The following is a 26,332-nucleotide window of genomic DNA, read 5'->3' as shown; positions in this document are numbered from 1 at the left end:
TCAGAGAGATATTTCCCTAGGGATTTGCCATAGGAAGAGCAGTATGTAGTATAAAAGGAACAAATACCTCAGGGATGTTTCTTATACTATCTCTCATTGCATGATGATGGCATCTTGCCAAAATGCAATTCTGTAAATGCTCTTGTAGTAGGAGGTGGTAAAATTATGTGGTCTGGACTGCTAGTACACTTACACTATGGGTTAATTTATGGATAGCTATTAGAGCATTTAGAGATATGAGTGCAGTGCTTACCACTCAGAAATTTTCCCATAAATATTATGTCTCTCAACTTGCTTTTCATAAATATTGAGTTGTAGCAGATTTGAGTTATACATCCTGACAAGCAATTGGATTGTGACCATTCCATATTAATGATGAAGTGCAGACTGACATGGTTAGCAGTCAGCTGATCTGGGGAAAAGAATAAACGTGACTTGTGAAAGCTCAGGTAGCTAAGAAGGAAATATATCATGATAAGGAAACGACAACAACCAAAAAAAACTTAACACTGCACAGAGATGGCCTAAGCACATACAAAAGGGCACGTATACATTTCCCCTACCAAAAGTTACAAAATAAAGAAATATATTCTCAAGATCTTTTAAAATTTTGTTTTATTTTATTTTTGCTGTTGTTGTCCAAGGGTTATTGAAGATATTACAGCACAACGGAAAGATTCAAACAGCTCCCCGTGTTGTTTTGAGATTCATCCCAACTGCAGGCTGAGTGACCTGCAAGTTGGACAGGCTTCCAGAGTCCAAGAGTTTCAACATCAACTTAGTGTCAGGATCTACCTCGATGATTTCCTGATCCAGGGCTGAAATCTCGGGCATGTAATTCTCCCTCCTTTCTCTCTCCTCCTCTTGCAACTGGATGGAGATGGCTCTCCTCGGGCCCGCTGAATCCGCTTCATCCAATGTGTGACGTAGCCTGCGATCTCGTTGCGGAGCTTCTTGCTGGGGATGATGGCAGTCTCCTCGCACACGTGCTTATTGGTGTGGAGGTCCTTCCCCAGGCGCAGGTAGTACTTGTCGATGACTGGGACTGCCGTCTTCACGGTTTTGGTGTGAACGCGGCCCACGTTGGCGGGTATAGTACTAAAATTTTGTTTTAATCCCACTGGAGTTAACATACAGTGCTGCATTAGTTTCAGGTGTACAGTGTAGCTATCTAACAATCCCGACCTCACCTGGTGCTCATCAAGTTAAGTGTACTATTAATCTCCTTCCCCTACTACCCCATCCCCTACCCATCCTCCCTCTGGTGACCATCTGTTTTCTACAGTTAAGAGTCTGCTTTTTGGTTTGTCTCTTTTTCTTCCTTTGTTCACTTGTTTTCTTTAATTCCAACTATGAGTGAAATCACATGGTATTCGCTTTTTCTCTGATTGACTTATTTCACTTAGCATTATACCCTCTAGCTCCATCCATGTCATGACTAATGGCAAGATTTCATTTTTCTTGTGTGTGTGTATATATATACACACACACACAATATCCCACTGTGTGTGTGTGTGTGTGTGTGTGTGTGTGTGTGTATACTACATCTTCAACCATTCATCAATGGATGGATGCTTGGGCTGCTTCCATAATTTTGCTCTTGTAAATAATGCTGCAATAAACATGGGATGCATACATCCTTTTAAATTAGTGTTTTTGTATTTTTTTGGTAATCAGCTGATCATAATGATCTTGATACCAAGATCCTAATGAGCACCAAACATTGGCCCATGGACCCAACACATTTTACATTTTTTATGCTGGGATACTGTTTTAGGGAATAAAGAAGACATTTAAAATTAGAAAATTTCACAAAAACATCTAGCTTCCATAATGTATTAGAACATACAGTTTAGAAAAATATTTCTAGCTTCTTTAATATATTAGAAAATATGGCCACAGTCAATTCACAATCTTTTATGATAGTATTTTGCTGGAGTTATGCATAGTTTGTCTCATTTAGATGGTACATGCTGTATCATGAGTCCTTGTAGAGATTTGCTTTCATGGCTCCTACCAAAAACATAGCTCAATAAATGCAAACTTGGAATATTTTTTAATATTTTATTTGATATATATTATCTATATAATAAATCACACATAGAATGTGTTTGTCCATTTCACTGTTAATACATATTTTAATTGATTCAAGGTTGTGTCTCTAAATAATTAAGCCACTTTACTGTTGATGGCATATGGCCTCATTTCCATTAGGTAGATTCCTAGAAGTTACACTGGTGTCTTAGGATATGTTTAGTAGACATGGCCATTTTTCCTAAAAAAAAAAAAGAAAGAAAAAAAAAAAGAAACAGATTGCTAGGAGTGTTTGAGAGTTTGTTTCTCATCTGTTATTGACAATTTGTTTACATATTAATTCTTAGTCTATTTCTGTAGGTATATAAGGGTATCTCACTTTGATTTTTCATTTAAAAATCACTGATAACAAAAAACACAAAGTCCTTTGTCATATCATTATGAGAATGAGGCATTATCTTCATTGAATTCCTGTTCAAAACTATTACATATTTTTTAGTGAGACTGCCCTCTTTTTCTTATGGATTTGAAGGTGTTCTTTATATATATCAGATGCAAGCCATTGCATGATATATGAAAATTATTTGGGGAACAAAAGTCATTAATTTTAATGATGTCAAATTTATTAAATAAAATGTTCATGTAAGTTTAATATGATTTCATGGCTTTGATGAATCTGTGCTTATTTCAGGATTATGAAAATATTCTGTAATATTATCATCAATAAGTTTTATGGTTCTACTTTTCACATTCAGGACAGCAATCCATCTGGAATTGATATTTGTTTATGCTGTAAGGTATTTTTCAAGATCTTTTTTCTTCTATGTATCAGTTAAACCCAGCACCATTTATTAAAAGATGATTCTTTCTCCAAACACATCTCAGTGACAGGTTTTTAAATCCAGTGGCCATATTTGTATTGAAATGGGTCAGAAATCTACTTTTTCCCATTAGGTGGTTTGTCTATTCTGTCACCTTACCAATTTGTTTTACTTCTTGTGGCATTATAATGAGTCTTGATGTCTGATGGTATGTGCTATCCAATTTTATTTTCTTTAAGATTATATGGGTTTTTCTTGACACTTTTCATTTTCCTACAATTTGAAGAATCAGCTTTCAATTTTGACAAAGATGTCTATTAATACTACTGGTAAATTTGGCCAGTTATGGTATGTTTAGCAATATTGAGTCATTCAAATCCTGAACATATATTTCTATTTAATTAGATCATCTTTAATTTGTCTCATAAATGTTAGATACTTTTGGACTAACAGAATTTTAGATGTATTCCTAGGTACTTGATATTTTCTATCATTTTTATAAGTGACTGCTTTTCAAATTTTATCCTTTAATTATTTGGCACACAACTTTGTTTTATTCAAGAAGTTTGTTGGCAAAATTCATTTATTTTGTTTAATATTTTATCTTCAGATTCTTTGGATTTTTCTACATAAAAAGAAAGTAAATAAAAAGATTTCCATTTTATTCTTCAGATAACTTCAATTGTGTTTCTTTTTCTTTTCTTACTAAAGTTCTAGAGCTTTGGATGAAGTGGTAATGATGAGTATTTTTATATCATCCCTCATTTCAAAGGTAAAGCCTTAACTATTTCACCATTAAGTATAAAATTCACTGGTGCTAGTTTTAAGAAATATTTATGAGTAATATTTTTATGAGTTTTTTTCCTGAATGTGTCTTGTATTTTACCAGATGACTTCTGTGTTTCTATTTGAGATGGTCATGTAATTTTTCTTTTTCACCACATTAAATGAAGAAATAATTGAGTTTTGAAAGTAATCTCTTTTTTTAAGATTTTATTTATTTATTCATGAGAGACACAGAGAGAAACAGAGACATAGGCAGAGGGAGAAGCATGCTCCCTGCAGGGAGCGCTATGTGGGACTCCACCCTGAGAACCTGAAGTCATGATCTGAGCTAAAGGCAGACACTCAACCACTGAGCCACCCAGGCATCCCATAAGATTATAACACCAGTTTGAGTTTATACCAACTTAATTTTAATAACATGCAAAGACTGCTCCTTTAACTTTTCTATCCCTACTCCTTTCAGTTGTTGATGTCACAAAATCACATGTTCATAACGTGTTTCTTAAAAGACTAATAATGCTAATGCATTCATCTCTAATTATGTAGAAAACTATGAGTTATAAACTAAATTGATAATAATACTACCTTTTAGACTAGTACTTATTTTATTTTTTAATGTTTGCTATTAAATCATGTAGAAAACAAAAAGTTAAGTTACATACCCTTGTTACAACATACTAGCTTTTAAAATTGCCCATTTATTTACTTTTACTGAAAACTTTATTTCTCTATATGGCTTAAATTTACTGGCTAGTGTCCTTTCAACCTGAAGGATCTCCTTCTAGCATTTTTGCAGGGCAGAGCTAATTTGTTTATGTGAGAATATCTTTATTTTTTCTCATTTTGTTTTATTTTTTTATTTTTTAATTTTTTCTCATTTTGAATGACCATTTTGCTGGATATAGGATTCTCAGTTAATATTTTTCGTTCAGCATTTTGTATCTATCAACTCACTGCCTTTTGGTCTCCCAAGTTTTTGATGAGAAATATGTTAACAATCTTACTGAGGATCCTTTGTATGAGATGATTCATTTCTTGGCTGTCCTTCTAAAATTTACATTTTTCTTTGTCATAGTCTTTTAATAGTTTGATTACCATGTGTCTCATTGTGGGTCTCTTTGGCTCAATCTACTTGCACTTCATTAAGCTTCTTGGATGTTAATATTCACATATCTTTCAAATTTGGGAGGCTTTCAGATATTTCAAATATTGTGTTTCTCATCTGTTTTCAAATATTGTGTTTCTTCCTCACATCTCTTTGTGGGACTCCCATGATGCATATATTGGTCCACCTGATGGTATCCCACATGTTTCTTAGGCTCTATTCACTTTTCTTTAGTCTTTTTTCCTTTCTATTCCTCAGACTTGATACTTTTCATTGTCCTATCTTCACATTCACTGTTTCTTCTCTTACATGCTCAAATAAATCTGCCTTTGAATCTCTTCAGCAAATTTTTCATATCAGTCACTACACTTCTTAGCTCCAGAATTTCTTCTTGGTTTATTTTATGTTTTCTATTACTCAGTGTTATCTCCATCTTGTTCATACATTATTTCTTGACTTTCTCCATGGCTTCCTTTAGTTCTTTGAGTATCTTTAAGATAATTGTTTTGAAGTTTTTGTCTAGTAGATTCACTAACAGGTCTTTTTGAGGGACAGTTTATGTTGGTTTGTTTTTTCCTTTGAGTGGATCATAATTTGCTAGTTCTTTGTATGCCTTGAGATTTTAGGTTTATTTTATTTTATTTTTTTTAATTTTTATTTCTTTATGATAGTCACAGAGAGAGAAAGAGAGAGAGGCAGAGACATAGGCAGAGGGAGAAGCAGGCTCCATGCACCGGGAGCCCGACGTGGGATTCGATCCCGGGTCTCCAGGATCGCGCCCTGGGCCAAAGGCAGGCGCCAAACTGCTGCGCCACCCAGGGATCCCGAGATTTTAGGTTTAAAACTAGACATTTGAATCTAATAATGTGGTAACTCTGGAAATCAGGTCCTCTCATCCCTATCTTCCCTAGGGTTTGCTGTGGGTTTTGTTTGTTTCATTGTTGTAGACTCTCTCTGTGCTGAGGATCAGGATCAAGTGTAAAGGTAATGTTTTCTCATCTTTTCTGAGCCTGTGTTTTCCCATTGTCATGCACAAAGTCTTTCTAATTTCCCCTGCATATGCAGTGTCTTTTGAATGTGCTAGTCTTCAGTGTCTGGCTCCCAAAGGAGAAAAAGAAAAATGAAGATGGAGGGAATAAGCTGACTCTTTAAGTCCTATGAAAGTCACTTTAAATGCTCTGGAAGGGAGAAGGGCTTGCAACAATGGGAGGAGGTTCAACAACAGTGGTTGCCCCCGTGTCAGTCTGCATGTCTGATAACAATCAGTTATCGGATTTCCAATATTTGAAGGGCAGTGCCCTTTTTTTCCCATCCTGGCTCCCACATGCTCTGTGCAGCTGACCCTGAAACATGTATGTAATTGCCTGTGGTAGCAGACAGGTAGCTACTATTGTGCTAAGAACTGAACAATCCATTTAACTGCAACTTGCCACCTACGCTTTCCACTGGAAGAAGCAAGCCAGAGTTCCAAAATAGTTACAGCAGACAGGTTCTACCAGTGCAGTTGTTGACTAGGTAGGGAGACAGATTTCTGCTGCTTTCCACTGCATGGCCCTAGAGTTACTTCAAACAATTTTCTTAAAGTTCTTTTTTGTTTTCTTCTTTCTCAGATACTGAAAATAATATGTTCCAATGTCCTATTTTGTTTTCACATCTATTGACTTTACTTTTTGTTTTTGTCAGTTTTTACTTTCTTAGGCATGTTCAGTGATTGATTTAATTCTGCCATGTACTGACTCAGCTGTGGGAAAGGTTGCATTTCTGTTAGGGTTCCATTTACCTCTAAATAATTTTCACTACTAGAGCTTCATCAACTGAAACTGTCATGCATATTAGAGATTGAGACTATAACCAGGGCATTATCTGCTGTAGAAATCTTAACTCTAAGCTTTCAACTCTGCTTTTCAGAGACTTTTTGCTTTGTCCCTTAGCCTCAGGTCCCAAATAACTTCTGAAATTACCAAACATTTTGAGGGAAAAACTGGCAGACTTAAACCTCAATTCACCATTCAGAATTCTGGCTCCTTAATGCTTAATGTGTCATTGTTACTGTTATTGTATTCTCTCCAGCCTTTGATGATTATTGAAAGCTATGCTGATTTAGTCACTTTTTATTTTAATGCCTTTGCCCAAATTGTGGGAATGTTAATCTCTTGCCTTGTGCGTAGAAATAACCAATGTTCTTAAGGAAAAGTGACAGCAGAGTTGTTTACTTTCTCCATGGAAATGCCTTCTGCAACATTTTGTGCTTTTAATTTTTGATGTCCCAGCATGGCTATAACAACATTTGAACTGAGAGAGAGAGAGAGAGAGAGAGAGAGAGAGAGAGAGAGAGACCAGCCTCAAGTAATCCTACTGCCATTTATTACCTGTCCTTAAAAGCTACGCTGTGTCATTTCCTTTGGAGTTTATTGATCGAGGCAGTTACACAGATTCATCCAGTTTACAGGGGAGAAAACATAGATTTACCTCTCAATGAAAAAGTGGGAGTTAGAATAAATATTTGTACAGCTATCTTTGAAAACTACATTCTGCAGTATCTAGATTATTGTGATTACTAACTTTATATGTCTTCTTGACTGGGTAAAGATGCCCAGATAGCTGGTAAACATTATTTCTGGGTGTTTCTTTGAGTGCATCTCTAAAAAAGATTAGTTTTTGAATCAGTAGACTTAGTAAAGAAAATTGCCTTTACTAATGTGGGTGAGCATCTTACAATCCCCTGAGTGCTTAAACAGAACAAAAAGGTGGAATAAGGGTAAATTTTCTTTGTCTGCTAGAGCTGAGACATCTGTATTCCCCTACTGTCATAAATGGGTGCTTCTGAATCTATCTTGTACCCTCTTCTATGATATTTCTAGTTCTTGAGGTTTTAGACTCAGACCAGGACTTATGATCAGCTCCCCTATTCTCAGGCTATCAGACTTGGACTGAACTTGACTGCCCTTCCTGTTTCTTCAGTTTGCAGGTGGCAGATCATAGGACTTCTCAGCCTTCACATGTGCAGGTCAATTCCTATAGTAAAAAAAAAAATTACCTCCATACTAATTTAAAAAGACATTACTTCTCTAGCGATCACTTTCAAACCCAAAGTTCAATCATATCCAATAACTAAAGAACTGATGTTGCCTTGCATCTGGCAGTTTCCTTCAGCAGGATAAATATCTAGCTATAACATTATGAAATCTGAACACAGTACAAAGATTAAGGCAAACAATGCAGCAAAACAAAACCAATGGTATTAAAATTAACTTGAGGTCAGTCTATGCCACCAATGCCTGTACCAGAAATGCTTTAGAGTAGCTGAATTCAGGGTGAATCAGAGGTCTACATGTACTCCAGTAGAAAGTTTAAGGTAGATGAATTCAATCTGTAAAATGTTAATGGGTAACAAAGCAATGTCAAGATTAGATTTCATGACTGTAAAATAGGCGCTATCATGAGGTAGAGAGAGGCAGTATAAAAATCTCTTGCTTGTCTGCATGCAAATAAACGCCATCTCTCTGTTCTTCTATAAAAAAAAAAAGTCATGCACTTAGAAAGCAAACCTTCATATCTATGCTAAAATGGCAACTTCTGGATGCTGGGTGCTCAGCACCAAGTGTTGTACTCATCATCCCCCTGGATTATATTTTTGGTTTAAGTTAAGCCTGAGGCTGGTGAACAGTAGCTACACACCTACATTGTGTGTTCTATGAATGCTAGCTCTCTTGAATTTGGATACTGGTTATTTTTTATAGAGTGTAAACCAAGTTTTATATTCTATAATGCAAACAGGTACCTATCTGTTTCTAAATAAAACTGTTTACATTAAAAAAAAGTTATCTTTTTTTAGATATCTATCTATATCCATACCTACTGGTTACCCAGAATATGATCTTTCTACATAGATCAAGTAAAAATTGACTTACCATTTGAAAATATATCACTTTAAAATAAATAAAAACCCAGGTTTCCAATCTTAAATTTTAAAGCTCATGTGAAGTTAAAGCAACAGGAAGGTATGTGACAACAAAATTCCCTTTGGCTTTACAGAAACTAATTTGACCTTCCTACCCCTCATCTAATCTTTTCTTCTTTCTTTTTTGGAATCCTGGTGGTATTTATCTTCTGTCAAAATCAGCCATCATGTGATTTAGGCTAATGTTAAATTAAAAACTCCCAACTGGTAAGTGTACTTGTAGCAGGATTTGAGGGCAAACTAGTTTCTTGTTATGTATTATTCCATTTAATTAAACTGTTTTAAAGCATAGATTCTGTTATCCAAATGGTAAAGATAAAAACTTTCAAATGATACTTTTTATGCTGTTGGTATAAAAATGGTTATCCAAATAGTAAAGATTAAAAAGCTTACCTTTAGCCTGAAACCCAAGAGGTGACAATGCCTGGATCTAAATTAGGACCTGGAATAGTGCTTGCTCCCAGGAGCCAGACTGGAAAACCTCATGATCCACAAGACACTGGGCAGAGTTATATAGATGGGTGCCTCTATGATCAAGAATAATTTTTTCTAGATTGACACTGCTTTAGTTTTGCCTAACAAATCATGAAACCAATATCTGAAAGAATCAAACTACTAAGTAACTTAAATGCATCCCAGAACAAAGCTCAATATTTTTAGGCATATAAAATATCCAAGACTCCAGCCAGGTAAAAATTTATAACGTCTGGCATCCAGAAAAAGATTACCAGGCATATCAGGAAAATAAGATCAATAAGGAGGAGAGAAATAAATCTCTTAAGCTCAGTGCAGATGTTGGAATTAACAGTGAAATACATTATATCAGTTATTAAAAATGTTTTCCATTTTTAGTTTCAGGTCCAACATGTAAAGGCCTTGAAAGTTGCCTTTCATAGCTTTAGAACATGTATAAACTGAAAAAAACTGGTTCTTAATGATTTTTATTGAAGTTTACAGGAAATTGAAGCAGCAGACTGCCCAAGTTCTGGAAAACTGGGCAAATACAGAAAATCATAACCAATATCATCTTACCTTGAGCAGAAGCCACTGGAGCAATAGGAAGGTAGAAAGCCATAAATAATTTTGACAAATTCCGGATAAGGTAGCATAAGCCTGAGAAACTCTAAGGGCTTAGTCTTAGGAAGCCACCATACTTCCAGTGGTTTTCACCTCCAAGTGAAACAATTTCTCATTGGGAAGAGCCTAAAAAAATCCTCTACTTGATCCAGCAGGAAGAGGGAAAAGTAACCAACTTGAATTATGCCTGGAGTGTTGTCCCAAACAAAAGCCTACAACTAAGAAAAACTTTACCTGCTTCCAGCCCCACTGGCCTTCCTGACTCACACTTGTGGAGGATACAGGGACATAGGACCTCTAAAGACTGGCATGCATACATAAGATAATAGAGTGCTTCACCTCTCCCACATCTTAGCACAGATTTTCAGACTTGCAGTACAATAACAGTGAATTATAGGCAGAAGAAAAATTATGCCAGATGGGAATATTCATCTATGCAAAGGAATAAAAAGTACCAGAAATGGTAACTACATATGACATTTTTTTCTTATTTTTTAAAATGACTCTTTAAAAATAACCATGGAATATGGAATGTAAAACATATGTAAAAAATCAACAGTGCAATAATAGGATGGAAGTCTGCCTGAGATAAATAAAAGTATACTATCTTAAGACACTTACAATGTAAGCATGAAGTATGCTGTCACTTGAGAGTAGATTGGTAATTTAAATGTGTATTCTATAAAACATAAAACAAGAACCAAAGTCATAAAGAGCTAATTCACTAATAAAGTAGATAAAATGGAAAAAATAATATTCAATTAACCCAAAAGAAAGCAAAAACAGAAGGAACAGAGACAAAAAAAGAGATGGAGCAAACAGAAAATAAATTACAGGTTGATCCATCTGAGCCTAACTGTAATGGTAAACACATTAACTATAAGTTGCTAATTAAAAATTCAAGACAGTTAGATTTGATTAAAGTGTAAAGCCAAACTGTACTGCGTATAATGAAAAAACAAAACAAAACAAAACAACAACCACTTTAAAAAAAAGGTACAGCTAAAAAATAAGAAAAATATAGACCACAATAAAGCTAATCAAAAGAAAACTTGTCTATGTTAATATCAGGTAAAGTAGTTATCAGAACAGAGAATATGCCCAAGGGCAAAGAAAGTCATTTTAGAACAGTAAGAATTTGATTATTGAAGAGGATTTTTTTAATCTAAGTATTTACATACCTCATATTGAGCCTCAAAACATAAAGATGCAAAATAATACAAATGCAAGAGAAATAGACAAATCAGTATTTATAGCAGTAACTCTCACTCAACAATAAAACAAATATTCAGAATGTCAATAAGGATATAGAATACTTCAATAAAGCACTTTGACCTAATCGACATTTATGCATGTCAGAATACTCATTTGCTTCAAGTACACATGGAATATTTATCAAGATAAGATATATTTTAGATTATTAATCAAATATCAATAAACTTAAAAGGGTCCAAATCTTACAAAATATGTTCACCACCAATATGGGACTAAATTATAAACCAATGAGAAGACAACTAGAAAATCCTAAATATTAAAAAAAAATCCTAAATATTCAGAAGCTCAATAATAGACATTTAAATAACAAATAGATGAATGAAGAAATCCAAAGGAAAATTAAAAGGCACTTTGATGGAATGAAAATGAAACAAAGTATTTGCAGGATGCCACTTTAATATTATTTACAAAAAATTTATAGCAATAAAGGCTCATATTAAGCAAAAAAAAAAAAAAAAAGAACTCAAGTCTCAAATCAGTGACCTCAATTTCATCTTACAACACTGGGAAAGAGGTCACCTGGGTGGCTCAGCTCAGTTGGTTGAGTGTCTGCCTGCTTCTCCCTCTCTGCCTGCCATTTCCCCCTGGTTATGCATGCTCTATCTGTCAAATACATAAATAAAATCTTATAAAAAACCAAAACAAAACACTGGGAAAGAGAGCAAATTAAACCCAGAGAAAGTGGAGAAAAGGACATAATAGAGATTAGAGTATAAATTAGTGATATCAAAAGCTAGAAAAAAAAAAAGTAAAAAAAAGAAAGAAGGAAAGAAACCAAACTGGCCCTTTGAGGAAACAAAATTGACATACTTTTAGCCAAACTGATCGGGGAAAAGAGAGTGACAGAAAGAGCCAACATCAGGAATGAGGGGGGTCACATCATGATATCTACTACAGATTTTTAACAAATAGTAAGAGAGTATTATGAATAATTTCATGCCATTAAATTTGAAACTATGACTGAAATGGCCAAATTTCTTAAAAGACACAAACTACCAAAGTTCATTTAAAGAATAAACAGGTATTATGAGTAGCACTCTATTAAAGAAGTTGAATTTATAGGTAAAAAATCTTCCCACAAAAAAAACTTAAGGCCCAGTTCTCTTCATCTGCTAATTCTACCAAACATCTCAGGAAGAAATAGGAAAAGTCCTACACAAACTCATCCGGATCATTTTAAGAGAAAGAAAATAATTTCTAACTCATTATATAATACTACTATTACTTTGCTACTAAGTCTAGACAAGAATATTAAAAGAAGGGAAACGACAGCTGATAGCCTTCATGAACACAGATGCTAATATTCCAAACAAGAGTTGGCCAAGTGGATTCCAATCATACACAAATACAAGAATGCATCATGATGAAATAGGGTTTATCCCAGAAACTCATGGTTCATTTAAAATCCAAAAATTAATCACTGTAATATTGCAACACAACAACACTCATTCAGTTAGGTATTATCTCTATCTACTTTCACAATACATTGGTGGAAAAGAGCAGCCAGGAAGAAATATTATGGCTTACAACATCCAATATTTCTTACATGGTCCTATTGAGAAGATTGCTAATTCCTAGTCTATGTGGAAAAATCTGAAAATCCACAAAAAAGCTACAAAAACTAACACATGAATTTAGCAAGGCAGCAGGATACAAGATTAACATACAAAAATTTTCGTATATCAACAACAAAAATTGGAAATTGCAATCTTAAATGCATAATAACATGAAAGTATGAAGGCCTTAGGAATAAATCTGAGAAAAAGATATGAAAAACCTGTATACTGAAAGTAACAAAAAGCTCTTGTGCCATATGAACAAAGGCCTATATAAATGGAGAAATGTACTATATTTGTGGTTGGAAATAATGAGGGTTATTAACTAAGATAGCTACTCTCTCTAAATTGATTCTTAGCTTCAATGCAAATCTCATCAAAATTGTAAGAGGCATCTTTCAAAAAAAATTGGCAAATCAAACGTGAAATTTAAATGGATGTACAAAGGACTTTGAAATGCCAAACAACTCTGAAGGAGAATAAAGTTGGTTTGTTGGGAAAATTAAGATTTTAGCATCTATAGAGAACTTCAGCTCATGCTTTGCTTATTGTTATCATTACTGGCCTCTGCACCACAGCCTTGGGTAATATAAATAAAACCAAAGCCAACATGACAAGAGGCTTGAAACTGCACCAGTCAGAAAGGACAAAACAGTCAGGTATGTTTTAGGGTGTACTTAATCTAACTGGCCCAAGAGGAAAAGCAGGGCTAAAAACATGCATATTTGATATATTTATGTGCATATGGATTTTTCTTGTTTTAATGAAAAAGAAAATAAAATGTATGGGCCACCTGAGTTCTATGTGCACATTACCTTGGTGTCTTTATAACCAACATTTCTGACCAGGGGAGAGGCCAGAAGTACTCAACAAATGTGCATATAGCTAAATGTAAGAATAACAATCCTTCAGAAAAAAAGAATAACTAACATTATCTAAAGTCTGCCAGTTCAGGAAGAAGATGAAACCTTAAACAAATATTTAGAATTTTAAGCAAATTGAATATAAAAGAGGAGAAGATTGGATAAAATACAGAAAGAACACCCCAACGCTATAAACTCAGGTTGTTCACAGGATACAGCCTTGACAGATATGTATAAAGAGGAGTGAGAAAAAGCATTTTTTTTCCTGAGATGTTATTTACCGAGAGTAACTGCTAAATTTATCAAAAAGATTGGTGGCATGCTATTAATACTAATGCCAAAAGACTAACATGATTATTCTGCATTCCTCCTTACATAGAAAAATGAACTGATTTTTGTCCCCATTTTGGTGCATAAAACAGACTTCACAGACTAAAGAAGATGCAAAATACTGAAGTCCTTCTTTGGGGAATTTGTTACTGTTCTGGAACAATGTTTTTTTGTCGTTTGTTTGTTTGTTTTAAAGATTTTATTTATTCATTCATGAGAGACAGAGAGAGACAGAGACACAGGCAGAGGGAGAAGCAGGCTCCATGCAGGGAGCCCGATGCGGGACTCGATCCCGGGACTCCAGGATCAGGCCCTGGACCGAAGGCAGGTGCTAAACTGCTGAGCCACCCAGGGATCCCCTGGAACAATGTTTATTTAAGTTGTGAACTTTACCCTGGAAATGCTTGCTGCCAGAAAGTTCGCCTCTGGAGACCAAGCCCTACATTTCCTTGCTTGTTGGCAATGACAGCAATGACACTAACAATCACAAAAGTGGGTCATTCTTCTTCTTTTTTTAAATCTTTTTTTTTAAAGATTTTATTTATTTATTCATGATAGTCACAGAGAGAGAGAGAGAGAGAGGCAGAGACACAGGCAGAGGGAGAAGCAGGCTCCATGCAGGGAGCCCGACGTGGGATTCGATCCTGGGTCTCCAGGATCGTGCCCCGGGGCCAAAGGCAGGCACTAAACCGCTGCGCCACCCAGGGATCCCAAAGTGGGTCATTCTTATGAGAGTTGTGTCTAGATAGTGAGTAGAGAAAACATGAAGGAGGTTATAGAATATTGATGTAAAGAACAGCCTCAACTCTATGTTTGAAAGGGCAACTCTGTAAAATTAGAGGTGTCAGAGTAAATGAATTGCCCAACAAACAAAAAAATAGTTGCACATAAAATATGAACTAGCACGTAAATTCCACCAATCTCTTTGACATTTTTAATAGAGCTATTGATTTACATTTGTGACATAGTGCTATACAAAGTAAGTAAAACAGACATGACTGTGTATGATGCATGAGAGAGAAAATTCTCCTGAAAATGTAATTCATTTTTCTGAATACAAGATTTATCTTGTCATATTTGTCTAATGGCATCATCAGAATATATAAGATATTTTATACATCTATGGCTTCATATCTGTTACCAATACATTTTTATTTGTGGGTAGATATTGATGGTTAGCATTCTTTTTTACCAAGTCTCATTCATCCTTGCTTTGCAAAATATGTGGTTCTCCTTTGAAAGTGTTCCCAAGCACATGTTCCCTCCTGGGGTGGCAGAATGATAAAACTGAATAAAAACTGATGTATTAGCAGTGTGACCTAAAACACTTAATTCACAAAATTAAATTAAAATTCCTAATTTGGTTTGTCCCAACCTTAAGAAAATTTTTATATGTGGGGATCCCTGGGTGGCTCAGCGGTTTAGCACCTGCCTTCAGCCCAAGGTGTGATCCTGGAGTCCCGGGATCGAGTCCCGCCTCGGGCTCCCTGCATGGAGCCTGCTTCTCCCTCTGCCTGTGTCTCTGCCTCTCGCGCTCTCTCTCTCTGTGTGTCTCTCATGAATAAATAAATAAAATCTTTAAAAAAAGAAAATTTTTATATGTAACCCTGGTTTTGCCTCTCATCATATATTTCGTTTCTCTATAAGTGCTTCTTCTCTTTCTGAACAACTTAAACTATGAATAGCCACGTCATCAAATCCTGCTCTTAAAAATTATCTGATATCAACTGATCACTAAATGCATATTTAATTATTATATTCTTGTACTGATTACTGTAAATGTATACTGAAAAACTTCTCTTTCTCTGTGATGTTTACAGTTTTGCTCTTATGAGAAATCTCAGAACCTATAATAAATCACCCTGGGGAGCTAATGAAGACACAGGGCAATGATAGTGGCTTTAATGTTTGTTTGTTTGTTTGTTTGTTTATTCTTTATAGGTTGGGGAAGGGCAGATGGAAAAAGAGAAAGAGAATCCCCAGCAGGCTCCATGCTCAGCATGAGCCCATCCAGTGCTGGATCTCAGGACACTGAGCTCAGGACCTGAGCTGAAATCAAGAGTCAGATGCTTAACTGACGGAGCCACCTATCCCCCTCAGGGCATTATTATTCTGTAAAGACAGATTGGCATGTTAGAACTTTCTTGTTTCCTTACAATTTCTCTCCACTAGTTTTTGTCTCCATTGTTGGAGCTATGTGTAATCAAAACAATTTCAAGTTATTCTCTAAATGATATTAAAAGAAAAAAATTCCGTTATTAAAATAAATAAGCTGACTTTCATCGTACACACTATTGGCTATAGACCCCAAATAATGAAGAAATACAGAAACAAAATTCAAGGTAAGGTAAGGGATAACTATCAGTGCTTTTAGTTTAATATCAATAGCCTAATCTATCACTTTCCTTCCATAGAGCTACATTTTCCCTTTTTCCATGACATAGGACAAAGAATAGAAGGGAATCATTTGCTTTTCTGGCATTGGCACATTTGTAAACAGACCTTTTAATCCTGATGTTTTAAGTAATGCTGGTTAGCAATAAATTCCCAGATCCCATCCTTTACACACACACACACACACACACACACACACACACACAGAGAGAGAGAGAGAGAGAGAGAGAGAGAGAGAGAGAGAGTCATGCAAAGAAACTATGGAGTTGCCAGGTTGGGATATTGTTCTGTTTTGGCACCTCATTAATTGAGTCCTGCTGGGATTCGCTTTGGAAATGATATATTTAATTTCAGCAAAAGAGAAAGAAAAGGGAATCGAAACAACGTAAGTTTTTAACCTGGAACCGTCTGTTGGTTTGAATCCTCATAATACAGACTTTCAGTTCTTTCTAATGGTAAATAAATAAATAAATAAATAAATAATCCAATAAAAGGAATTTGGGCTTTTTTACTCTTTATCTCCCTGACAGAATGTGAGCCATCCCACACAACCTAAATCAGAGTAGGAATAAATCAGTCACCAGAGCACAAACTTAATCTTTTGGCAGCTAAACAGGAGCTAAGGGAATGCAGTGCTTCCTTGCATAAAAATTTTTTCATATGCGCAACGGACCAAAGCAGTTCACACAGAATGAATATAAATTTTCTTTCCCATTAGCATGTGAAGCTGTTTTCCCACCACCTTTACAAACCACAAATCTCAATTGATTTTTCATTTGCCCATATGACATATTGTCCAGTTTTCTTAGATTAGGCAAATTGTCTAAGGACTTTCATAATAGTCCTCATAAATTTTAGAACTCACTGAGGATATAAATTTCAGTTTTGATATAATCTGCATAAAGTTAGAAGACCTACCTTCCTCATTACTCTGAATACTGGATTTCTACTGATTAAATTTTATATGTTAACTTGGTGTCAAGCTAAGTCAGCTTTGTTTGACTCATCCATTTACTTGACTAAATCATAAGTATCCTTTATATCTGGAAGGTGAATCCATTCCATGATGCAATAGTTCATTTGTTGTGCTTAAGTATAAATGTATTTGTGTACTCCCCAGATCTTAGGGACATGTTTAGCCCTTTTCTCTAGATTACTGGGATAATTTTTTTAATAAAGTAAGCTAAGGGATCCCTGGATGGCCATTGGTTTGGTGCCTGCCTTTGGCCCAGGGTGCGATCTGGGAGACCCGGGATCGAATCCCACGTCGGGCTCCCAGTGCGTGGAGCCTGCTTCTCCCTCTGCCTGTGTCTCTGCCTCTCTCTCTGTCTCTCTCTCTCTCTCTCTGAGCTATCATAAATAATAAATAAAAATAAAAAAATAAAGTAAGCTAAATAAATAGAAAGTAAAAACAAATAAAACACCAAACATAAAAGAGGTAGGGGAGGAGGGGAAGACGGCGGAAGAGCAGGGTCCCCAAGTCACCCGTCCCCACCAAATTACCTAGATAACCTTCAAATCATCCTGAAAATCTACGAATTCGGCCTGAGATGTAAAGAGAGACCAGCTGGAACGCTACAGGGAGAAGAGTTCGCGCTTCTATCAAGGTAGGAGACGGGGAAAAAGAAATAAAGAAACAAAAGGCCTCCGAGGGGGAGGGGCCCGCGAGGAGCCGGGCTGAGGCCGGAGCGAGTGTCCCCAGGACAGGAGAGCCCCGTCCCGGAGGAGCAGGAGCTGCACCAACCTTCCCGGGCGGAAAGGGGCCCGCAGGGAGTTGGAGCAGGACCCAGGAGGGCGGGGGTGCCTTCGGGCTCCCTGGGACACTAACAGGCACCTGCGCCCCGGGAGAGCGCCCGAGCTCCCTAAGGGCTGCAGCGCGCACGGCGGGGCCGGAGCAGCTCGGAGGGGCTCGGGCGGCGGCTCCGCGGAGGGGGCTGCGGGGCGGGAGCGCGAATCCAACAGCGCAGGCCCCGGGAGCACAGGGCACCGGGACACAGCCCAGGATCCGGCCTCCCCCGGGACAGGCAGAGGCCGGGAGGGCCCAGGACAGTGAGGACGCTCCTGCCCAGAGCTGAGCAGATCAGCGGCCCGCCCGGAGCCTCCAGGCCCTGCGGACAGAGAGCCCCGTAGTTACTGCAGGGGCTGACTCCAGGCTGCAGAGCTGGCCCCGCCACTGCGGCTGTTCCTCCTGGGGCCTCACGGGGTAAACAACCCCCACTGAGCCCTGCACCAGGCAGGGGCAGAGCAGCACCCCCAAGTGCTAACACCTGAAAATCAGCACACCAGGCCCCTCCCCCAGAAGACCAGCCAGAGGGACCAGTTCCAGGGGAAGTCAAGGGACTTAAAGTCTACAGAATCAAAAGATACTCCCCCGTGTTTTTGTTTTTGTTTTTGTTTTTTATTTTTCTTCTTTTTGATTTCTGATTGCTTCCCCCACCCCTTTTTTTCACCTTTCTTTCTTTTTCTTTCTCTTTTTCTTCTCTTTTTTCCTTTTTTTTCTTCTTTTTCTTTTTTCTTTTTCTCTTTTCTTTCCTTCTCTCTCTTTTTCTCCTTTTCCCAATTATACGGCTACTGGTGGCTCTAGAAAAAAGCATTAAGGACTCACGAGACTTCATGACTGCAGAATTTAGATCCAATCAGGCAGAAATTAAAAATCAATTGAATGAGATGCAATCCAAACTAGAAGTCCTAACGATGAGGGTTAACGAGGTGGAAGAACGAGTGAGTGACATAGAAGACAAGTTAATGGCAAAGAGGGAAACTGAGGAAAAAAGAGACAGACAATTAAAAGACCATGAAGACAGATTAAGGGAAATAAATGACAGCCTGAGGAAGAAAAACCTACGTTTAATTGGGGTTCCCGAGGGCGCCGAAAGGGCCAGAGGGCCAGAATATGTATTTGAACAAATCCTAGCTGAAAACTTTCCCAATCTGGGAAGGGAAACAGGCATTCAGATCCAGGAAATAGAGAGATCCCCCCCTAAAATCAATAAAAACCGTTCAACACCTCGACATTTAATAGTGAAGCTTGCAAATTCCAAAGATAAAGAGAAGATCCTTAAAGCAGCAAGAGACAAGAAGTACCTGACTTTATGGGGAGGAATATTAGGGTAACAGCAGACCTCTCCACAGAGACCTGGCAGGCCAGAAAGGGTGGCAGGATATATTCAGTGTCCTAAATGAGAAGAACATGCAACCAAGAATACTTTATCCAGCAAGGCTCTCATTCAAAATGGAAGGAGAGATAAAGAGCTTCCAAGACAGGCAGGAACTGAAAGAATATGTGACCTCCAAACCAGCTCTGCAAGAAATTTTAAGGGGGACTCTTAAAATTCCCCTTTAAGAAGAAGTTCAGTGGAACAATCCACAAAAACAAGGACTGAATAGATATCATGATGACACTAAACTCATATCTGTCAATAGTAACTCTGAACGTGAACGGCTTAATGACCCCATCACAAGGCGCAGGGTTTCAGACTGGATAAAAAAGCAGGACCCATCTATTTGCTGTCTACAAGAGACTCATTTTAGACAGAAGGACACCTACGGCCTGAAAACAAAAGGTTGGAGAACCATTTACCATTCAAATGGTCCTCAAAAGAAAGCAGGGGTAGCCATTCTTATATCAGATAAACTAAAATTTACCCGAAGACTACAGTGAGTGATGAAGAGGGACACTATATCATACTTAAAGGATCTATCCAGCAAGAGGACTTAACAATCCTCAATATATATGCCCCGAATGTGGGAGCTGCCAAATACTTAAACCAATTATTAACCAAGTGAAGAAATACTTAGATAATAATACATTTATACTTGGTGACTTCAGTCTAGCTCTTTCTATACTCGATAGGTCTTCTAAGCACAACATCTCCAAAGAAACGAGAGCTGTAAATGATACACTGGACCAGATGGATTTCACAGATATCTACAGAACTTTACATCCAAACTCAACTGAGTACACATTCTTCTCAAGTGCACATGGAACTTTCTCCAGAATAGACCACATACTGGGTCACATATCGGGTCTGAACTGACGCCAAAAGATTGGGATCGTCCCTGCATATTCTCAGACCATAACGCCTTGAAATTAGAACTAAATCACAACAAGAAGTTTGGAAGGACCTCAAACACGTGGAGGTTAAGGACCATCCTGCTGAAAGATGAAAGGGTCAAGTAGGAAATTAAGGAAGAATTCAAAAGTTTCATGGAAACTAATGAGAATGAAGATACAACCATTCAAAATCTTTGGGACACAGCAAAAGCAGTCCTAAGGGGGAAATACATCTCAATACAAGCATCCATTCAAAAACTGGAAAGAACTCATATACAAAAGCTAACCTTACACATAAAGGAGCTAGAGAAAAAACAGCAGATAGATCCTACACCCAGCAGAAGAAGAGAGTTAATAAAGATTCGAGCAGAACTCAACGAAATCGAGACCAGAGGAACTGTGGAACAGATCAACAAAACCAGGAGTTAGTTCTTTGAAAGAATTAATAAGATAGATAAACCATTAGCCAACCTTATTAAAAAGAAGAGAGAGAAGACTCTAATTAATAAAATCATGAATGAGAAAGGTGAGATCACTACCAACACCAAGGAAATACAAATGATTTTTTTATATTTTTTATTTAAATTTATTAACCAACATATACTACAACATTGCTAAATCCATTTTTTTAATAAATTAATTTTTAATGGTGTTCAATTTACCAACATACAGAATAACACCCAGTGCTCATCCCGTCAAGTGTCCCCCTCAGTGCCCGTCACCCAGTCATCCCCACCCCCCGCCCTCCTCCCCTTCCACCACCCCTAGTTCGTTTCCCAGAGTTAGGAATCTTTATGTTCTGTCTCCCTTTCTAATATTTCCCACACATTTCTTCTCCCTTCCCTTCTATTCCCTTTCACTATTATTTATATTCCCCAAATGAATGAGAACATACACTGTTTGTCCTTCTCCGACACTCTACTTCTACTTCACTCAGCACAATACCCTCCAGTTCCATCCATGTTGAAGCAAATGGTGGGTATTTGTCGTTTCTAATGGCTGAGGAATATTCCATTGTATACATAGACCACATCTTCTTTATCCATTCATCTTTCGATGGACACCCAGGCTCCTTCCACAGTTTGGCTATTGTGGACATGGCTGCTAGAAACATCGGGGTGCAGGTGTCCCGGCATTTCATTGCATCTGTATCTTTGGGGTAAATCCCCAACAGTGCAACTGCTGGGTCGTAGGGCAGGTCTATTTTTAACTCTTTGAGGAACCTCCACACAGTTTTCCAGAGTGGCTGCACCAGTTCACATTCCCACCAACAGTGTAAGAGGGTTCCCTTTCTCCGCATCCTCTCCAACATTTGTGGTTTCCTGCCTTGTTAATTTTCCCCATTCTCACTGGTGTGAGGTGGTATCTCATTGTGGTTTTGATTTGTATTTCCCTGATGGCAAGTGATGCAGAGCATTTTCTCATGTGCGTGTTGGCCATGTCTATGTCTTCCTCTGTGAGATTTCTCTTCATGTCTTTTTCCCATTTCAGGATTGGATTGTTTGTTTCTTTGGTGTTGAGTTTAATAAGTTCTTTATAGATCTTGGATACTAGCCCTTTATCTGATATGTCATTTGCAAATATCTTCTCCCATTCTGTAGGTTGTCTTTGAGTTTTGTTGACTGTATCCTTTGCTGTGCAAGCTTCTTATCTTGATGAAGTCCCAATTGTTCATTTTTGCTTTTGTTTATTTTGCTTTCGTGGATGTATCTTGCAAGAAGTTACTGTGGCCAAGTTCAAAAAGGGTGTTGCCTGTGTTCTCCTCTAGGATTTTGATGGAATCTTGTCTCACATTTAGATCTTTCATCCATTTTGAGTTTATCTTTGTGTATGGTGCAAGAGAGTGGTCTAGTTTCATTCTTCTGCAAGTGGATGTCCAATTTTCCCAGCACCATTTATTGAAGAGACTGTCTTTCTTCCAGTGGATAGTCTTTCCTCCTTTGTCGAATATTAGTTGACCATAAAGTTTAGGGTCCACTTCTGGGTTCTCTATTCTGTTCCATTGATCTATGTGTCTGTTTTTGTGCCAGTACCACACTGTCTTGATGAACACAGCTTTGTAGTACAACCTGAAATCTGGCATTGTGAGGCCCCCAGATATGGTTTTCTTTTTTAAAATTCCCCTGGCTATTCGGGGTCTTTTCTGATTCCACACAAATCTTAAAATAATTTGTTCTAACTCTCTGAAGAAAGTCCATGGTATTTTGATAGGGATTGCATTAAATGTGTAAATTGCCCTGGGTAACACTGACATTTTCACAATATTAATTCTGCCAATCCATGAGCATGGAATATTTTTCCATCTCTTTGTGTCTTCCTCAATTTCTTTCAGAAGTGTTCTATAGTTTTTAGGGTATAGATCCTTTACCTCTTTGGTTAGGTTTATTCCTAGGTATCTTATGCTTTTGGGTGCAATTGTGAATGGGATTGACTCCTTAATTTCTCTTTCTTCAGTCTCATTGTTAGTGTATAGGAATGCCACTGATTTCTGGGCATTGATTTTGTATCCTGCCACGCTACCAAATTGCTGTATGAGTTCTAGCAATCTTGGGGTGGAGGCTTTTGGGTTTTCTTTGTAGAGTATTATGTCATCGGCGAAGAGGGAGAGTTTCACTTCTTTGCCAATTCGAATGCCTTTAATGTCTTTTTGTTGTCTGATTGCTGAGGCTAGGACTTCCAATACTATGTTGAATAGCGGTGGTGAGAGTGGACATCCCTGTCTTGTTCCTGATCTTAGGGGAAAGGTTCCCAGTGCTTCCCCATTGAGAATGATCTTTGCTGTGGGCTTTTCGTAGATGGCTTTTAAGATGTCGAGGAAAGTTCCCTCTATCCCTACACTCTGAAGAGTTTTGATCAGGAATGGATGCTGCATTTTGTCAAATGCTTTCTCTGCATCTAATGAGAGGATCATATTGTTCTTGGTTTTTCTCTTGCTGATATGATGAATCACATTGATTGTTTTACGAGTGTTGAACCAGCCTTCTGTCACGGGGATAAATCCTACTTGGTCATGGTGAATAATTTTCTTAATGTGTTGTTGGATCCTATTGGCTAGTATCTTGTTGAGAATTTTTGCATCCATGTGCATCAGGGATATTGGTCTGTAATTCTCCTTTTTGGTGGGGTCTTTATCTGGTTTTGGAATTAAGGTGATGCTGGCCTCATAGAACGAATTTGGAAGTACTCCATCTCTTTCTATCTTTCCAAACAGCTTTAGTAGAATAGGTATGATTTCTTCTTTAAACGTTTGATAGAATTCCCCTGGGAAGCCACCTGGCCCTGGACTCTTGTGTCTTGGGAAGTTTTTGATGACTTCTTCAATTTCCTCCCTGGTTATTGGCCTGTTCAGGTTTTCTATTTCTTCCTGTTCCAGTTTTGGTAGTTTGTGGCTTTCCAGGAATGCGTCCATTTCTTCTAGATTGCCTGATTTATTGGCATAGAGCTGCTCATAATATTTTTAAAATCATTTGTAGAGGAGGGGAAGACGGCGGAAGAGTAGGGTCCCCAAATCACCTGTCCCCACCAAATTACCTAGATAACCTTCAAATCATCCTGAAAATCTATGAATTCAGCCTGAGATTTAAGAGAGACCAGCTGGAATTCCATCAGGGAAATACAAATCCAAACCACAATGAGATACCACCTCACACCAGTGAGAATGGGGAAAATTAACAAGGCAGGAAACCACAAATGTTGGAGAGGATGCGGAGAAAGGGGAACCCTCTTACACTGTTGGTGGGAATGTGAACTGGTGCAGCCACTCTGGAAAACTGTGTGGAGGTTCCTCAAAGAGTTAAAAATAGACCTGCCCTACGACCCAGCAATTGTACTGCTGGGGATTTACCCCAAAGATTCAGATGCAATGAAACGCCGAGACACCTGCACCCCGATGTTTCTAGCAGCCATGTCCACAATAGCCAAACTGTGGAAGGAGCCTGGGTGTCCATCGAAAGATGAATGGATAAAGAAGATGTGGTTTATGTATACAATGGAATATTCCTCAGCCATTAGAAACGACAAATACCCACCATTTGCTTCAACGTGGATGGAACTGGAGGGTATTATGCTGAGTGAAGTAAGTCAATTGGAGAAGGACAAACAGTGTATGTTCTCATTCATTTAGGGAATATGAATAATAGTGAAAGGGAATAGAAAGGAAGGGAGAAGAAATGGGTAGGAAACATCAGAAAGGGAGACAGAACATGAAGACTCCTAACTCTGGGAAACGAACTAGGGGTGGTGTAAGGGGAGGAGGGCGGGGAGTTGGGGTGACTGGGTGACGGGCACTGAGGGGTCACTTGACAGGAGGAGCACTGGTTGTTATTCTGTATTTTTTTAAATGAACACCAATAAAAAATAAATTTATTTAAAAAATAAAGAAAAGAGGTAGAAACTCAAAACATAACAGAGCCATTGATACCGGTAGTAACAGAGATATTTTTTAGCAATAAGAAAAAGATATATTTCCATTAAATGAATGAAATAGTTGACTATTCGTTAGGAACAAAATAAAGCAATAGTCCTAGCTCTAAATACACAATATGCATTTCAGATAGATTAAATATGTAAACACTAAGAAAATTAAAAGTATTCTTTTATGATATTATAATAAAGAATGCCTTGTATGCATAAAAGGCCTTCTACCAAGAGCTGCAGCCATGAAGTGACAGATATGGCATTGTAATAATTCATTATAAAGTTAAAATTAACACCAATTGATAAACTGGACTGTTTGCAACATAGATGCATTCACGAGATAAAGTCATTTATAATACAAAAGAGCTTAAAATTCAATTCAATTCAAAAAAGACAACGCAATGGACATTTCAGAAAAGGACAGGGTTAATATATGTAATTAGTATATGAAATATGTTACAATATTATTATATGATACACTACAGCTTGCAATCACAAATAAGACATTTCATTTATAATAGAGATATAATAAATATTTTAGCCTATTGGACTGACAAAATGTTATTCAATTGATAATTCTTTTTTTTAAATTTTATTTATTTATGATAATCACAGAAAGAGAGAGAGAGAGAGAGAGAGAGAGAGAGAGGCAGAGACACAGGCAGAGGGAGAAGCAGGCTCCATGCACCAGGAGCCAGACGTGGGATTTGATCCCGTGTCTCCAGGATCGCGCCCTGGGCCAAAGGCAGGCGCCAAACCGCTGCACCACCCAGGGATCCCATTTTTTTTTAATTTTATTTATGATAATTCTTAAATGACTATTGATAATACTTCACATTATTAAGGGCTTATGGAACCAGATACTCTCATACATAATGTGGCAGCATGAAAATTGGTAAAATTGTCTAGTTTTTAACAATGAACATCAAAAATATCAGCAAATGACTATTGATCAAATATATAAACAAATCATTAATCAAATAAATTATCAAGTAAATTCATAGAGGGTGATATTAAGCAGCTATTGAATTATGATACACATACATTCTTTTTTTTAAGATTTTATTTATTTCTTCATGAGAGACACAGAAAGAGAGAGAGTGTCAGAGACACAGGCAGAGGGAGAAGCAGGCTCCATGCAGGGAGTCCAGTGCGAGACTCGATCCTGGTACTCCAGGATCATACCCTGGGCCAAAGGCAGGCGCCCAACTGCTGAGCCACCCAGGGATCTCCCACATACATTCTTAATATAGGCTTGGACTTGTGCTCTATCTACACCAATGTGTTCAATTATTTGGACTGTTTTTTTTTTTTTTTTGAGGATTCTTTAATGGCCTATGACTCTTTCCATTGAATTTCCTGAGGCCAATGACATTTCTTACAGAGTGTACTTATGATTTGATGCTCAGCTGGTGGTTTTCTGGGGTTCATCCCATGCACAAGCACACACACACAGACACACACATGCATATATGCATATACTCACACACACACTTTTGGGATCATGATCCACCATCAAATAACTTTGTTTAGGACTTTTCAGGATATTCCAAATATGACATCCCTCTGAGATGTTCACAGGAAACACAGATAAATTTCCTCCCTTATGTCAAAAAGCAATTCGCCTAGCATCTAATTAGAACAAAGATTGAGAGGAGTG

At 37.5% G+C, this 26,332-nt stretch overlaps 1 pseudogene; it reads right to left on the bottom strand.

The window, feature by feature from the left end:
* Nucleotides 1–678: 678 nt before the first annotated feature.
* The window catches only part of LOC129499124 (40S ribosomal protein S17-like), a 61,780-nt pseudogene continuing 36,126 nt past the window's right edge, over nt 679–26,332 (bottom strand).

The sequence above is a fragment of the Nyctereutes procyonoides genome, unplaced genomic scaffold (genome assembly GCF_905146905.1).
Source record: "Nyctereutes procyonoides isolate TBG_1078 unplaced genomic scaffold, NYPRO_anot_genome, whole genome shotgun sequence".
Classification (NCBI taxonomy): Eukaryota; Metazoa; Chordata; class Mammalia; order Carnivora; family Canidae; genus Nyctereutes; species Nyctereutes procyonoides.
Note: the sequence above shows the minus strand (reverse complement) of the source record. Positions and strands in the feature narration are given on the sequence as shown.